This window comes from Panthera leo, chromosome D1 (genome assembly GCF_018350215.1).
Source record: "Panthera leo isolate Ple1 chromosome D1, P.leo_Ple1_pat1.1, whole genome shotgun sequence".
Taxonomy (NCBI): Eukaryota; Metazoa; Chordata; class Mammalia; order Carnivora; family Felidae; genus Panthera; species Panthera leo.
In genome coordinates this window covers 15,485,479-15,502,629 of record NC_056688.1, presented here as the reverse complement: position 1 = coordinate 15,502,629, position 17,151 = coordinate 15,485,479, and the positions used below count along the sequence as shown (strand labels likewise).

Sequence of the window (17,151 nt, the reverse complement as noted above, 5' to 3'; positions counted from 1 at the left end):
GCCCTCAGGCCAAATCAGACCCACCACCTGTATTTGTAAATAAACTTTAATTTGAACCCAGGCACCGTGTTTCCCCCCCCCCCCTTTAAAAACATGGTCCATGCTGCTGAACTGAAAATATTTATTATGTAGCCCTTTAGAAGAAAAAGCTTGCTGCCTGCTGGCCTGGAACATAGTAAATGCTCATTAAAGGCTAGCTGTCGTTATTACCGGGTGATTGTAGCTGAAATCCCCTAGCTGCTTCACAGAAGAGTTTTGACCCCAAGCCGGCACTGGCAGGTAACCGGAGGGGCGCCTGGGTGGCTCAGTCGGTTGGGCTTCCGACTTCGGCTCAGGTCATGATCTCGCGGTTCGTGAGTTCAAGCCCCGCATCGGGCTCTGTGCTGACAGCTCAGAGCCTGGAGACCACTTCAGATTCTGTGTCCACCTCTCTCTCTGTCTGTCTCTCTCTCTGTCAAAAATAAAGATTAAAAAAAAAAAAAAAAAAGCCTTTCTAACCAGAGAGGGATTTTTAAAGGTCTGATATGATGGGGGTGAGGGGAATGTTTATCTTGTTTGTGTGTATTTTTAGAAAGGAAATTGGCAGCAATATTTCGTAGGCCATACGCCCTCCCCCTGAGCCACGTATTTTCTGTCTTAAGGGATATCAGTAATTTAGGAGCTATTCAATTAATTAATTAATCCTATTAATGAATTCTGTCACCGAGGAAAGTCTCATCCCCAACCCCCTGCCCATACCCCTTACTCCAAGAAATCTCTTGCTGGATTTCAAATATCCAGAGCTCTCTGTGTTATTGGACAAAGGCCACCGCAGCTTTGCTTAGAACTGTCCACACACTTCTGTCCTCCGAAGCGGGGGGCCTCGTGAAGGGTCTGGGAGCCTCCTCGGGGGTCATTCCGGCCTGAGAACCCTGCCTGCCCGCAAACGCCTTGCTGGCCCAGGCCAGGCCGGGGGAGGGCCCATGGGGGGGTGTGTGGGCTGGTGGGGGAGAGGCTGGAGCCCATGTCTGCCGTGCCCCGCCGTACTATCGCTCAATTGTTACGCTGTGTTCCGGAAGCTTCTCCTCCTGCGAAGGGATGTGCGGCAGTTAGAATATTAATCTCTGGCATGTGGCAAACATTTAAAATATGCTGAGACATGGGAGCTGTTGAGCGGGGGCCTTGTTGACACGCTGCCTCACCTGGGTACTGTTTGCTATGTAAATGCCACGGATTCCTCCCGAAAGTTGGAACTGGTGCTTTGTATTTCCTCCTGTTGACCGACGGGTGGGGGGCAAAGCGGTTCGTCCCCCATCCTAGCAGGTGCCTTTCTGGGCAGTTCTTGGAGAACAAGCCAAGAGGTGTGTTTTCGTGCCAGTTGCCAGGGAGCCCTTGAAAGGACTGATTTGGGGGTCTCGTCAGGACCAGCTGTCCTGGCCTGCCTTGAGCCCGCCCTGGGCCCTGCCCCCATAAGGGCAGTGTATAAACACTTGACCCTTGAACTACACGGGGTTGAACTGTGTACAGATTTTTTTCGATCGATGCAATCTGGTGCTGTAGATGTATTTTGTCTTCCTTATGATTTCCTTAATAACATTTTCTTTCCTCTAGCCGACTGTATTGTAGGAATACAGTATAGAATCCATACAACAGACAAAATATGTAGTAATCTCCTGTTTATGCTGTTGGTGAGGCTTCCGGTCAACAGGAAGTTCCGGGGGGAAGTCAAGAATTAATACATGGGGGCGCCTGGGTGGCTCGGTCGGTTAAGCATCTGACTTCGGCTCAGGTCATGATCTCATGGTTCGTGGGTTTGAGCCCCGCATCGGGCTCTGGGCTGACAGCTTGGAGCCTGGAGCCTGCTTCCGATTCTGTGTCTCCCTTTCTCTCTGCCCTTCTCTTTCTCTCTGCCCTTCTCTTTCTCTCTCTCTCTCAAAAATAAACATTAAAAAAAATAATATGTGGATTTTTGACTGCACCCCTTTTGTTCAGGGCTCAAGCGTAGTTCACAAGGGGGTTGACGCTGTTCCTCAGTGCCCAGCACACAGCATAGAGCAGGCGAGGCAGGGACCTAGGATAGTCCCAAGCCCTCCCCGCCCCCCACCCACGGCAGCCATTGCTGGGGGAGCAGGATAGCCTTTGCTGAGCTCCCAAGCAGCTTTGCGCTCCTTATCAACACCGGAAGCCACCTCCAGTCACTTGGAAGCGGGCTGAGACGAAACCACTTAGTTGTCCTCGGTGCAGGAAATGAGGACTGATGTCAGAGAAGCTCTGATGGAGGGCTGAGGGGCTTCTGAAGGAGGATGGAGCCCTTCCAAGCGGAGACAGGCAAGGCTTCATGGAGGAGGTGACCTCTGAGGGGTGTGTAGCACAGAACGTGTGGCTGGGGAAGGACGGTGCGGGTGGAGGGCACAGTATGGAGCACCAGGGTGTGTCCTTGGCTTCTCTCTCTCTACCAGGTGGCAGGAGCCGGCCTAATCACCCGTCCCAGTGATGGAGGCTCAGAGCTGCCTCTCGACTCTGGCTTCCCTCGGGGGGCTTCCCTTAGCTAGGAAGAACCACCAGAGATCCTTTCCTCCCTCTGGAAGAGTCTCCATCCCAAACAGAGCAGAAAGCAAATGCCACCAACCTGGTCTCAGACATGCCAGTCATCTAGCCGAGGTTTGGCAGACGTTTCCCTATAAAGGACCAGAGAGGAAACATTTTGGGCTTCGTGGGCCATAAGATTTCTCGCAGCCACACAGCTCTGCCGCGTGGAGCGAAAGCAGCCGCAGACTGTACGTGAACAAGCAGGTGGGGCCGTGTTCCAAAACACCTTTATCCGTGGACGCTGGAATTTGAATTTCATGTGACATTCATGTGTCATGAAATAGTCTCCTTCTTTCGATTCCCCCCCACCCCCCCGCCCCAGGTATTTCAACTATGTAAATGGCCATTCTTAGCTCTCGTGTGGCACAAGGCAGGTGGCGGGCCGGACTTGGACTCCTGCTCTAGCCGGATCGTGCCTCACACTCGGTTGGCCCTTCTGACTTCCAGCTCTCCGCTCTTGCTCGGTGCACTCACCTGTTCCGACAGGGTAGGGTCACGCAGAGCTCAGGGCGTTCATGTGGCCGCGGTCTGTCTCCCAACGGGGAGGTGGGCGCAGGGTTGTCGAGGTGAAGCTCGTAAAAGCCAAAAGCCAAAGCTCTTGTGTGGGGACAGCTCTCCAAGCTGCCCCGGCTCTTTCCGGGGACCTCAGTGGCCAGAGAGGGTCAAAGATGAGGAGGTGGAGACCCAGGGAGCGGAACCGATTTGCTCAAGTTGCTCAGCTGGTTAATAGCCCAGCTGGGACGAGGATGCCGGGCATCCGGGCCCCGGCGTCTTTCTGCTCTCCGAGAGATAAAAGGGTCTCCGGGTTAAGCGTGTTCTTGTCCCCTTGCTCCAGGCTGTCAGAGAGGGACCCTGGCCTCTGCTGCCATTGTCGCTCAGGCCCACTTGGTGCTGCAGCTTCTGAGAAGGACACAGCCAATAGGCACCAGCGTCGGGTAGCAGAGAGAGAAGTAAACCATGATAAATTGCTCCTAATGCTGCTGGGTGACTGAGATAAAGCCTTGATTGTTTGGGCAGCATAAATCAACACCCTGAGCTGGATGGGAAATAAAGCAATAATTTAAATCTATTTTCAGGGTCTTGTGGGCCGAGTGACCGACTAGGAATTGATATCCCAGAATGGAGTAATGGATGGGGGAGGGTTATATATGGTTAAACCACACCGAGTGGATATCTCTGTACTCCCCCAGACCTGTCGCCAGCCCTGTGGGTGGGCTCCAGGCAGAACCATAACTCCTGCCTCTGCTCTGTAAAGAGGTCCCAGTCATCCACCTGCCTGCTGGCCTTCCCCAGCCAGCCCACCCACAGCCAGCCTCTGCCCCTCCCCCTCCCCCTCCCCCCAAGCACCCCAGCCCCTCCCGCATCAGGCTTGTTAGGCCCTTGGTGGGCACAGGATTCAAAGACGCACAAGTGAGATTAGTGTCACTAGGTGGTAAGTTCCATGAGATCAAGGGCTGTGACTCTAGTTCACCACCATGTTCCCAGTGCCGAGGACAGCGCCTGGCACGTAGCAGGTGCTCAGTATATTTTTTGGTGAATAAGAAGATGGCCAAGCCGAAAAAACAATGACGTCGCAATGCAGCATTAATTGCCACACAGAGAAGAGATCGTGGCGGGGCTGGAGGGGCAGCAGAGAAGGGGCGAGGGCGCCATTATTTCTGGGACATCACGGGATGGCTAAGGGAAGCTGAAGAAGAGGGAAAAGCTCAGCTGAGTCTCGAGATAGGAATGGAGTTGATCAAAGGAACAAGGAGGGGAGGAGGGCATTTCAGGGGGTGGGACCAGCTCGAGCAAAGACCCAGAGACGATAAGAACTGTTGGATTCAGAAACCAAAGAGCGTTGGGAACTTGAAGAACGGTCACGCCAAGCCAGCGCGTTATGGTTTCTGGTTTCAATTCATATTTTCCCACACTGCTTTCTCTTCTTCCTGGCGTGGTCTCTTTTGGTGTGTGATAAACCGCGTGGGTGGGAGGATGGGCGTTTGCGTGTTCAAGGGATGGCGAGAGAGAAAGACACCTGGACTGGTTAGAAGCCCCGGGGTGACCGGTCCAGCCTCCTTGGACAAGCCCCTCTCGAACCTTTCTTGTTCTTCCGCTCCACCTGTGGAAAATGGCAAGGTGGGTAGAAGGCCGTTAGATGACCTTCTGGGCTCTTACTGATGCTTTAAGCCATTTCTGGACAGACACCACGGGTCTCGCTCCTTCAGCCCTTAGCCACGTACGTGTTAGGCACTTGGTAGACATCAGTGCTTGGTGATGGGTAACTTCAGGACAGGTTTCCCTGTCTCTCAGAAAAGGGGAAAAGTTGAAGCTCCTCAAGAAACATCGGAGCGATAGATGGTTTCCCGCCTTTTCAAACCGTAGTAACAGTAAGGCCCAAAGAAACACAGGTGACACAGTCCCGGCACCTTAGATGCATTCACTCAGTTAATCCAGCAAAAAACCCCGAGGGATAGCTGCTCTGGCTACTTCCCCTTCCACAGATGCACAGATGAGGATCCGGAAAGATGAACTAACTCACCCAGCGGCATATAGTTATTAAGCGGTAAAGCCGGGGATCGGACCAGTAGTCAAGCCAACCACAATGATGTGACCACCGTGCTCACTTGCCCCGTGCCACTCTGTGGGCTGCAGAGATGGGCGGTCAGGATGGTGGTTCCAGGTCGACTCCTCCCTCAGCGGCGGAGTCTGGCGAGGCATTCCACCCCTGCCACCCGCCACCTTCCCCGTGGCCACACAGCCACAGGCCGTTGGTCCCTACAAGGTGTTGACATGGACGGGCTCTGCAGAATCTGTCAAGGCCTGACAAAGGGACACATCTGAACGGGTGATGGAGGTCGTAAATTTTTATGTTCATTATGTTTGTTTTGTTTGGCGTAATTAATGGATCTATTAAGCTTAATCAAGCTCTGACCTCTTTTATAACCATTATAAATCAGCCCAAATAGCTCTGGGAGGGGGGTTGGCGTCGTGTTTGCAGGCCTCCCTGGGAGAGAGTGGTCATTCCCTGGACAGGGATGGGACTGGAAGCTACCAACAGGGCATTGGGAATGGAGGGAGCCATGGGGAAACTGAGGCAGGGAGGCTTGTTATGTGAGTCCCGCTTCAGCGACCATGGTTCATGTTTCTGTAAGTCCGAAGTGGTTGGGGGTGGGGGTTTGCTGCCGGAAGGGGGGTTGGGAGGGAGGAAATAAAGAATCTCACATACCTTCTACCTCTTGGCCCTAAAATTGGCTTTCCTAAGGAGTGGTTTACTCCACACGGCCCCAGAAAGGGGGCTGGCATGGAGGAGAGGTGGGGAGGGAGAAAACGGGGGGGCACTGGGGGAGGAATTAGAGGGGCAGAGCTACCGCCCAGGGCACGAGCCAGGACGAGGACAGTCATGTCTTTTGCATCTCTGCTCTCTCTGGTTTGGTGAGCAGAGTGATTGGGTGTGATTGAGCAGGGACGCAGACGCTCGTTCTCAGCTATTAGGATGAATGGATCCCCGGGATACCAGCAAGGATGCTGTCGCCTGCGTGCACCTTAATACTAATAAAAAAAAAAAAGGAAACTAACAAAATACCATGCCCCATCATTAAAATGCAGAAGCAGATAAAGAGCAGCTCCTGTGTAATTACCAAAAATTTTTATTTCCATAAGAAACCAGCGCTTCATAAATGTTCCAACCTGAGCCTTTCTCTCCAGGGAGACTGGATTTCTATGAATATAGAAATTTGGTAATTGCCCCCGAAACCGTGCTTTTCTGTGTTAATGAGTAGCTGGACGGAGCTTGCTTTTTGCTTATAGCCCTAAACAGAACCGGTTCCTTCCCCGTCGCAGGGTCCGTGAGCACCCACCCCCACCCCCACCCCCACCATCCACACACATTAGACCCATTAGGGCCTCAGGGTTTGGGTTTCAGGAGGAGTGATGTCTTCTCAGGGGAAGAGGGAAGTGGAAGAGGTCTGCCAGTCAGGAGCCTGGTTCTGCGTTTCCCCAATTGCATATATATTCTTCCTTACCACGGGCATGCATTTTTTTTTTTTATTTCAGTGCAACGTGCTCTAAAAAAAAAAAAATACATGCACTATTAGATTAAAAAATGAACAGCATTATATAGCTTATAATGCCATGGTAGATTTTAAACCTCTAAAAGCATATGCATTAAAGCAATTTTCTAAACTAATATAGCAAGAGGTCCACAAAAGCATTGCAACATTTGATAATGGTTGCCATCTTCAGTTGGAGATAATGATGTTAACAAATGTAATGGGAGTAATGAATGGAGATTCAAAAAGCTGCTTTTGTTTAATTTTTTTGTAATGCAAATTCAGTTTGGGACTGCAAGAGAGGGGAATGGAGGGAAAAACCCGCTTATTTGAAACGAATCTTAATCCTAGCGGATGAGAGGCCAGTTACAAGCAGAAGTGGCTTCGTTGTGGAATTAAACAATCCAGAGATGCAATTATTAAGGTGATGGGGACGAAATTGGAAGGAGGAGGGGAAAAAAGGAGCTGCAGAATCGAATCTTCTTTCTTGAGGGTGGAATTGCAGATGTTTGAGTAAAGAAGCCAGGGATGTTGTCCCTGGAGTTACCTGTGCCAGGGATTGGATGCCTGTGCCCGGTTGGGAAGAAGGGTGGAAGAGAAGAAAGGATGGTAGGGGAAGGAAATGCCCTGGACCCTGAGCTTTTTTATCAAGCCCCACAGCTGGTTCCATGCAGGGACTTCAGCAAGCTCTTCTGCCCCTCAGCTTTTCTCTTCTGTAATTTGGGAGCACCCGTGCCTTCTCACAGTGAGTGCAGCTTTGAGGGCGGTGGGGTTCACATCTTAACTCTTCAAAAGAAAGGAGGGTCGCCCAATGCAGAGCAGCGGTAACTTCGCCCAACCTCATTCTGCTTTGCCCTTCGCTGGGCTCAGCCTGCCCCACGAAGCAGAAAGCATAGCTACAACTTTGACGCACAGAGGAAAAAAGGCTGTTCAAGAATGCCATCCTGGAAGGCTCCGCCAGGGTCACTTAGGAATGCACTCAATTTTCTTGGTTTTCTCTGGAGAAGGCAAGAGCAGCAACGCTTGACCACTGGATACGCTTCTCCAACATTCTGCCCAGCTTGGGGGCAGGGGTGGGTGTAGATCCAGAACAGGCCTCCCTGAGTACAGCCGTGTGACCTTGAAGTGATCCAACTCCAATTGCATTGATGACAGGTACCACGCGGCCTCGGGCTCAGCATGCTCTTTCTTTCGAGTATGTTCCATTTCCCCAATTAGACTGTCGACTTGCAGAGGGCAGAACTCTAGTGTGGCTGCTGGGTTGTGTCTAGGGCCGTCCAGATGCTGGGACCAGCAGACATCACCTGACAGTTACCATGTCTTGAGTCCCCTGCGCGCAGGTACGTTTCTAGCATTTTTCATCTCATACTAACAGCAACCTACCAGGTAGACACTGTGATCATCCCCGTTTCACAGACAGGGAAACTGAGTCACGGAGGGGTTAAATCACACAGTCACACAGGTTGTGAGTGGCAGACTGCAGTTGAACTGAGAGTCTGTTTCCCCAGTTCTGTCTAGTCCCTAAGGATCGTGCTGGATACATTTGTGGGTCGCTAAAACTGGGGAGGCCGCTCTTTGCCCAAAATGTGTGTCAGATCCCAGTGTCCACGGGCAGGAAGCCGTGACTGGAGCCCAGCCCAAGGAAGGCTGTCTGCCGGGTAAAGACAGGTTTGGGGGGTAAAGTTACTCTTAGGAAGAGTATCACAGAATGATACGATTTTGAGAGGTGCAGAGAAGTGGGGAACATGGCTTACAGTCCCTAGCTTCCCCAGTTTACACATTAATTAATCTGAAACTGGAACATAGATTTTTATGATTAGCAGCGACATCTCAGTGAGCAGAGAAGGAACCTTTAACAATGATCCCAAGATGAATCCGGGAGTTGAAATATCCATGCAATAAACAAGGCCGTGTTAGAGGAAGCAAAGTAAAATACAAATCCCGGGCCATCAGAACAGGAATCTGTCAGCGGGACAAGGCCTTCTTGGACCCGTTCCTCGCAAAGGGGACAGCCATCCTTGCACCAAGGGCAGGACTGCGCTGAGGCTGGGTGGAGTCCGGTGATAGATTTATTCTTTGCATGTCTTACTGAGCAGGCCCGGCATGAGGCAGGGATGCTGAGCCGGCTCTCTGCATCTGGGTCTGTCTTAGTGTCATTGTCACCTTTAGGGATTGGATCCTCAGGGACCTGGGCCCGGACCAGCTCTCTGGGGTCTCCTTTCTCACAGCTGCTGTGCTGAAGCTGGTGGATCAGGACACTTGCCTGTTGCCCAGAAGATGCTAACCTATTGGCTTCTGTCTTGTGAAACATGACCCCAAGCCTAGTGAAACTGGAAGGAACTTGGGGGTGGGGAAGGGAAGGATGTGGTTACGTAACGATCTGCCTCCCCGTGAAATTTATTGAGATAAATAGCCCCTTTTGGGCTACTTTAATGGACTGAATATTTCTTTACCCTCCCCCTGTCCCGACGCCGAATTCGTGTGTTGAAGTCCTAACCCCCCATGGGACTGTATTTGAAGACTGCATCAGTAGGATTAGTGTCTTTATAAGAAGAGGCACCCGAGAGCACACTCTCTCCCCTCTCCACCATGTGAGCACACAGCAAGGAGGCAGCTGTCTGCAGCCCACAGAGAGCGTCCTCACTGGATACTGAGCCTGCTGGCGCCTTAATCTTTGGATTTTCACTCTCTAGAACTGTGAGAAAAGAAATTTCTGAGATTTAAGTCACTTAGCCAGTGGTATTTTGGTATGGAAGCCCAGGCGGAGTGAGATGGCTGCCATTTTGTTTCACGATGGCTACTGGCTGGCTGTCCCACCCATTGATACTAGGCTGTATCTGAAGTCCTATAGTAATTTATTGAGTTTGGCATAAGTCAGGTACCTCATTTCAACTTATTCCAAACTGAAAAGTCCACGAGGTGGGATCAATATCCTTATCTCACAGTTGAGGAAACTGAAGCTCAGAGAGCTTAAATTTCTTGCCCAAGTCAAAAAGCGAGTGGGTACACTTGAAGAAGCTTCTCCAGCTTGGGCATACTATGATTCTAGGATAGGACTCTGCCTTGGATGAAATCGGGATGGTTTACTGGGAGGCGTGCCATGGGAGCCTGTACCTCAACCCAACGCCGACCTCCAGTAGGACTCAGATAGCCTTGGGCCTTGATGGGATGCTATTGTTTCACTTGTGTGCACTGTGCCAACTCTGACCCACGCTCCCTGCCCATGTCTCCAGAGCACCTGAGAGCACCCACTCTCGGGACAGACTATGTCCCTGCTGAAAATGAAAATATCGGGAATGCCTTAGGTACAGAGGAATGTATCAATTCCTCAAAAGCAAAATATTAGCCACTAACATTTCTTGAGGGCTTACGATGTGCCAAGCACTGTCTATTTACTATTTCACATGACTTGCACATCCATCCTTTGAGTTCGGTATTACTGATCATCCCCGTGCTATGAAAAAGGAAATTGAGACTTAGGTTAAGAAACTTGCCCAAAGTTCAACAGAATTTAATTGGTTTGGGAAGAACACAAGGACCTTGAGTAACGAAGGAAGTTTGAGATTAGTTTGAGGAAGTAGGAGACCAGCCCACTTTACAGCAGGACCGTCCAAAGAGATTTGGACAGATGGTGAGTTTCTTGTCAGTCGTCTTCCAGCAGAAGGGAGATGCCCCCCGCCAATGGAGACGATGTGACAGAGCTGTGGATACTGGGGTTACATTAAGCAGGTTTGAAGTCCCTTCTGACCCAAGTCTTCTTGGCTGCCCACAGTTAGCGTGGGAAAATGGAATGTCACACTGTCCTGTGGATAGGAGCGGGCAGTATAGGGCCCAGAGCAAGAGGCAGGGTATATGGGAGACACAGTCTGTCCTTTGCAACAGACGGTTCTCACATTCACCATTGCCCTAATCCAGTCTGGTGAGTTTACACTGGGAGTCCGGTCTCTTTTTTAACCTCTCAGGGATGGAGAAGGCTACTCGCCCATGCTCCAAGACTGGAAAGATGGCCTCATGGTACCACTTTCGAAGCCTCTGGTCTACCTGCGGCTCAGACGTCTGTCTCCACCAGCAGTTTGGTGCCCTTGCAGGGGGCTGAGCGTGCTGGCTCGGGAAGACATTTGGAAGACTGGGCTTGGGAGGCGCTCCCTTTGGGAGGGGGGTGAAGGAGCAGAGGAGAGAGATATCCAAAGGAACGTCTGAGATCATTCATTCCCTCTTTTCTTTTTCTCTGGAGACCAGGACGCTGATTCCACCATTTTTTTTCTAGCTTTCAAAGGTAGTATTTACTTAATCACCCGAAACGTGAGCTCTCTGGACAGGGAAGTAACTACCCCTAACTAGTGTGCTCGGTCACGGGGGTCTCCTTGCCCACTACCACCCACCTGCTGGGCCGGGGGTCAGTCATGTCAGGGACTTGGAGTGCCGGCTCCCCCAAAGTACAGACTTTATAGGTAACTTAAAACCCCCTCGGTCACCACCAGGAGTCCGGCCAAAGCCAAACAAGACTACAAGCTAGAGCAAAAAGAGAACTAGGATCTCTTTGCCCCCATGCGTATGTGCATCGGGGCCCCTCTGCAGTGCTATATTTTCGCATGCGACTTGGTCACAGAGGCGCGTAATGTCTGTGCTGGGACACGGGCCCCGCGATGCTGCTTTAGGAGAGCCTTTGATCTACTCCCCTCGTTTTGCAGAGCAGAGAACAAAGGTCTGAAGCCCGGGCTGTCAACCTGTGGTTTGTGAACTTCTTGAGACTCTATGTGATGTGATTCTAGGTCACTAGTTCCGCGAAGATTCCAAGGATCTGCGCTTTAAAATAAGGGCCCCAGGTGGTATTTATAATTGAGCAAGTTGAAGAGAACCGAAGTTAGGGCCTTGCCGGAGATATTAGTGGCAGAAGCGGGGCTGGACACTAGGTCTCCTGCCTCCCCTCACGCTACACAGGTGTGCGCAGATGAGGGCATTTGTTCGGGGGCACGAGTGTTTGCACCGATGTGGCCCCCTCCCTCCTGGCTTGCGGTTCACCAGGAGAAGTCAGTGTGGCCCAGGGCAGGCGTGCTGAAGCGATTCGCCGCACAGAGGGTCTCAAACTCATACCTCTGCCTTCTAGCCCTTAATCCTGCCGCATTACCTAAACTAAATACCGCTCTGATTGCAGTCCTCCCTGGGAACAGGCCAGCATGGGGTCACGGGAAAATTAGAGACGATCTGAACTCTGCTCTCTGCCTAAGTGCCGGCTTCGGTGTCCCCCATTGTAACATGGAGAGGCTGAAGCCAGCCCACCGGCCAATCTCCAGACCTAGGCAAGACCTCCTGCGAGCAGAGACTGCTCATAGAAGTTGGAAGGGAGGAGGGGAACTTCGTGGAGGGGCCCCCGTGACACGTGGTTTTGGCGTCTGCAGCTAGCAGGAAGAAGTCTGGATTTATATGAGGAGGGGGCGTACTCTGTCTGGTTCATCGAGGGTCCTTTGTTCCCAGTCGCCTCCCCAAATAAAGCTCAAAGGCACCCTCTCCTTTTCAACTGTGTCAAAGAGGACCTGGCTGGGCAGAGAAGCCAGGCGTGCATCCTGAAGGTGCTCTACCTGTCCAAGTTCACTGTTAACAGAGGTTTGGGAGTGAGGTCCACCTCGAAGTGCTCTTCTTCCGTGCCCGGCCGGCAAGTGGGCACATCACGGTGCAAGGTACATATTCTGTCTCCATTGTACAAGTGAGAAAGCTGAGGCTCCGAGATTAAGCTCTGGCTTAAGGTCACACTTCTTACCTCATCCTGCTTCCTGCCTCCCCCATCATTGAATATGTGGGAATTCAGAATTCCAGATGTCGCTACCAAAGAGACAAAACATTCTGAGACTCTGGGGGTGGGGGTGGGGGGTGGAGGGACTAAGAAGACATACGCCTGCTGGAGACTCTGCGGTCATAGTTCTGCTGAGAGGCAACCGGGTGGGCAAGATATGTGGGTGAGTGATTTGGACCCTTATCAGGCTGTCTTTCTGAGCATCAATTTCTCCACTCGTAACTGGAGATAATTCTGGACCACTCCCATGGTGGTTCTGAGCCTCAGAGAAGTCCTGTGTTTATCACAGAGAGTATCTACTGTACCGAGCATATGTTAATCACGGTAGATGATGGGGGTGAGAAGAAGTGGAATTTTTAGCAGGGGAAGAAAATCTTTCTCCTTCGCGGCTCTGGAGGGTGGAAGTGTCTTGTCTGTAACAAAAGAAAAATATGGAATGTGATCTTAAAAGGAACACAGTGTTCATACTTAGAGTTAATTGGCTGTGAATTAGGATCGTCCAAGACAAATGCAGACTCCCGGGCTGGATTTACACGCCACCTTGCACTCACCTGGCTTCTACAGCCTTGCGGGGGGTTCTCGGAGAACACAGATTCATTTGAGTAACAGCCTGAGCCCAGTAAAATTAGGGAGGTGATTTTGCTGGGAGGGAAATCGTATATTGCCAGTCAAAGGCAAAAGCGCACTATTTTTAGGTTAGGCATTGTAGGGGGTTATCTGCAGTCCCCACCCTTCCCAGCCCCCCCAGGCGTGCCTCCCCTGGCGTGGGCAGGGAGAGTCGACACACAGCACGCACACCGGGGCGCACAGGCGTACCTCGACAGTGCTCTACTTAGCTCACCGCCTTCACCACCCACCTAGTGCGCGCAGGAGAAATGGAAATGCTTTTCCAGTGTTCCCCTGAATGAAGAGTTCTCTATTAGTCACCACCAGCCCGGCTGGGCCCCCGGCGGATAGTACCGTCCCTCCTATGAGGTACCAAAATAAATGGCTTTGGAGGCGCCATGGGGAAGTATGCTGAGACTCGCATACAATTAAAACAGTTATTAATACTCGCATTGTTCCTGGGCTGTGGGTGTGCGTGACATCTACCTTTTCCCTTCGGCTGGAGCGAAACCGGGGAACATATGTTCTTGCTGCCGGGGCTCCCGGCCCAGTCACCAGGAGGATGGTGAAGCGTTTTGAGGACCCTCAGCCCCTGTTCCTCCCCACCAGGCTGCCTGGCGCGGCCCATGGTGTCTGTGCTGGGGAGCCGGATATGTGAGTTTCAACCATGAGATTCTTCCAGACTTCATTTTTGCCATCTGTTGGAAGACAATTTTTAAAGAGCGTATCTGGGAACGGGCGAGGGTGAAGGTGGGGCTCGGGACAGGGGCCGAGGAAAGGAAGGAGAGCTGGCCAGACCCCCTGGCCTGCCTTGTTGGGCTGTAGGAAGAAAAAGGCACAGATGTGAGGGCACTTTGAGCTTTTCAGGGAGCATAGCCAAGGCATGCTAATCAAGTGCTTATTTCTTTGCTTATTTCGGGAGTAAATTTCATGATAATCACCTGGCCTCCTTTGCTTTCAGGTCATTGTGTTTATCGTCCCCTCCTTCCTTCCTTTCCTTATCTCCTCCTCTCTTCGCCAGGGTTAGGAGCATGAACCTTGTCAACTGTGTGATCCTAGACAAACTATTTAGTCTCTGAGATCTCAGTCTTCCTGTCTGTAAAACGGGCACAGTCCTGCTGGTGAGAACTGACCTAGATGATACCAGTGAGGAGTCCAGGGTGGGCAGAGCACACAGCGGGTCCTGTATAACTGCGGGGGGCGGGGGGGGGGGGTGGTGGTGATAGTTGGTATTATTAAGATCATCATTACCGTTGTTACTTCCCCTTCCTTCCGATGTTTATTGCGCTGCCTCTAGGCATGAGGTTCTGGGCCAGGCTCTGGACAGAGGAGGTCTGTCCCACCCCATTGTCTTAGGGGTCGACACGCTTGCATCCACTTCCACTCAGCTCTCTTTAGACGTGACATTTTGCATGGAGTTAAGGCTAAACGCCGAAGGAGAACCCCTAATATCCAGGTACTGGCAAAGGTCAGGAGTGGAACAGAGGGTTAGATTTGGTGTTTTGATGACAGGATAGCTAATGGGCCTAAAATCCGTCTCACTTGGGAACCGAGGTTTCCCGGGACCAGAAAACTAGCAAGCGCATTAGAAGTAGGTTTCAGTGTGCCTATTTGCCACGCGCGGTAAGTAAACAAACTCTCCCAGGTCGGAGTGCGGCGTCTGGGGAGGGGCCCTGGTGGAGGGCAGGGGCCCGGGCATGGAGCAGGTGACTCTCTTAGAGGCAGAGCAAAGGATTCCAAATGGGACGTGGGACTGTCTTTCCGGGTCCCCCTTAGAGCATTAGGTGGATGGCAAAGACAGCCGGATAATCTGGAGATGCAATAGCCCTGGGGTAATTGAGAGTTGGAGGCCTGAGCTCTGAGCAGTATTCCTTCAAAATTGCTGCTTTGCATAATGGAGTTGCCAAGCAGCCCTGGAATCCTCTGTGGTTTCCATCTCCTTTCTCCACTCGTCCCACGTTCTCCACGGGCTGCTGCCCCTGTATCTGCATGTTTATGGGACGAGCCGCAGCAACCGTGGTCACATTTTCAGAGAAACTGCAAGAGTGCTCCGCTAACTTAAAGAAACCTCCAAATTCAGGGGCACCGGTTGAGCATCTGGCTTCGGCTCAGGTCAGGATCTCGCGGTTCGTGAGTTCGAGCCCCGCGTGGGGCTCTGTGCTGACAGCTCAGAGCCTGGAGCCTGTTTCAGATTCTGTGTCTCCCTCTCTCTCTGCCCCTCCCCATCCCTCTCAAAAATAAAGATTAAAATAATGTTTTTAAAGAAACCTCCAAGTTCAAACTTACCAAGTACATAAATTAGGAGATGGTTATTTGTACTCCAGAAAGTCTTTTCTTTTACAGTGAGCCTTAACCACAAGAATCCCTTAACTATCAGCTTCTCCTAGATCATTTTGGGGTTGAGTTATACCTGGCAGAGGCTTTGGCGGGGGGGAAGACATATAGAGTTAGAGAATTAGAACCACGGTTGATATCTTAACAGTTGGAAGTGAGGATGAATCACCTCGGATATTCTAACAAAGCTCCAGGGGAAAATAGCGTTTGATTCGCAAACACTTGGTGATTACACAATTTTTATAAAGCGGTGTGCAATTTTCCTTCATCCATTCATGCAACGAACACGTATTGAATACCTACTGTGTGCCAGGAAATGTGAGAGGAATAACTATAAATAATAAATAGATAAATACCGTTGTTTTCAGGGAAACCTCAAGGAAGAAGAAACGGACATTGATGGTGTGGGATGGAAATTGCCGCCAGGGGGGTAGACAGCAGACACAGCAGACTGATAGAGGGGGATCTAAATCAAAGGTGAGGAGCAGCAGTCAGGGAGGGCTTCTTGGAGGAGGTGAGGCTTAAGCTACAGAGAGTGAGGGTTTGCTATTTGAAGAAGAAGAGAAAGGGCTACCCCAGCAGAGGCAACATCCCACAGGAAGGGGATGTATGTTCTAGGGGACTCCAGGGGGTCAGTACATGGAGGGTGTGTGTGTGCGTGTGTGTGCGCGTGTGTGCGCGTGTGTGTGCTGGGGGTAGAAGGTTAAAAACTAGGGCAGAGGCCAGTCGAGGACACTAAAGGCTTTCTGTGCCTCTCCAAAGGGTCCAAATTTTTCCCGAAAGCAAACAGGGGCCATTGGATTATTTCACGTGAGGGGATCGAGATGATCCTGGTTGCATGTGAGAAAGATCGTTGTGGCAGCAGCAAAGAGTGTCAATTGGGAAGCCAGATAAGAGTGGCAAGAGCCTGAGGGGTGAGAAGAAGGACTGGAGAAGCGGGCTCCAGTCCCAGACGAGGTGTAACTGGGCGGTGTGTATGGGAGGGAGGGGAGCCCTCTACAGGGAACACAACAAAGCGACGACCACAGCTACCGCACACGGTCTGTGTCGTGCACGGCGCCTGCTGTTTGTCCTCCATACGTTTGGCGTGGGGTGAATGGGAGCCTGGGGGGTGAGGAGGCTGGGTGTTCAGTGTGACGTCCCCAGGACAGCAGGCCACCAGACCTGAAGGTAGGAGGGTGAGGACTGAGCCGGGAAGCGGAGGCGTGGGTGACAGAGCAGGACGGGTAGAGGGGCTGTGCCCAAATGGCAGGGCTGAGCTCCTAAGTGGCATTTTGTTGGAAGGTGCTGGAATAAACATTTGGGAGGTGGGAGTGCGGATGGAGAGGCTGGCCTCCTCCCACCCCCAGCCCCCTGCTGCTTTTGCCGAGGGGGGGGAACCTTTGCCCCAGCCCTCCGGCTCTTCCTCTGAAGCAGAAGGCAGCCTTGCCTCCTCACCCCCGCCCCCCGCCACCAGAGGTATCTCATCCTGAGTTCGGTGACAAATATTGAACTATTTTTCAGGAGTGTTAATTGGGATTTTTAATTGACCATAAGCAGGTTATCAAAGCCTGTTTGTCTCTAGCGGTTGTTGATTCTCGGCGGGGGGGGGGGGGGGGGGCGGCGAACGCGCCCAGTGGTGTCATCGCTCAGTAAGCACGCGTTGCCCTGCCCGCCACCCCCCCACCCGCCCCATTGCTTCTCTTGCTTTGGTTTTGCCTCATTTAAAAATAAGAGAAAATAGGGGCGCCTGGGTGGCTCAGTCGGTTAAGTGTCCGGCTTCGGCTCAGGTCATGATCTCACAGTTCGTGAGTTCGAGCCCCGCGTCGGGCTCTGGGCTGA

At 51.8% G+C, this 17,151-nt stretch overlaps 1 protein-coding gene and 1 long non-coding RNA gene across 2 annotated transcripts in view; both read left to right on the top strand.

Moving 5' to 3' along the window:
• The window catches only part of DSCAML1 (DS cell adhesion molecule like 1), a 349,305-nt gene that overhangs the window by 73,603 nt on the left and 258,551 nt on the right, over positions 1–17,151 (top strand).
• Positions 12,474–16,238, top strand: LOC122199391. The gene is made up of 3 exons (XR_006193495.1): positions 12,474–12,553; positions 15,699–15,807; positions 16,114–16,238. It is a non-coding gene; the product is annotated as an uncharacterized LOC122199391 (long non-coding RNA).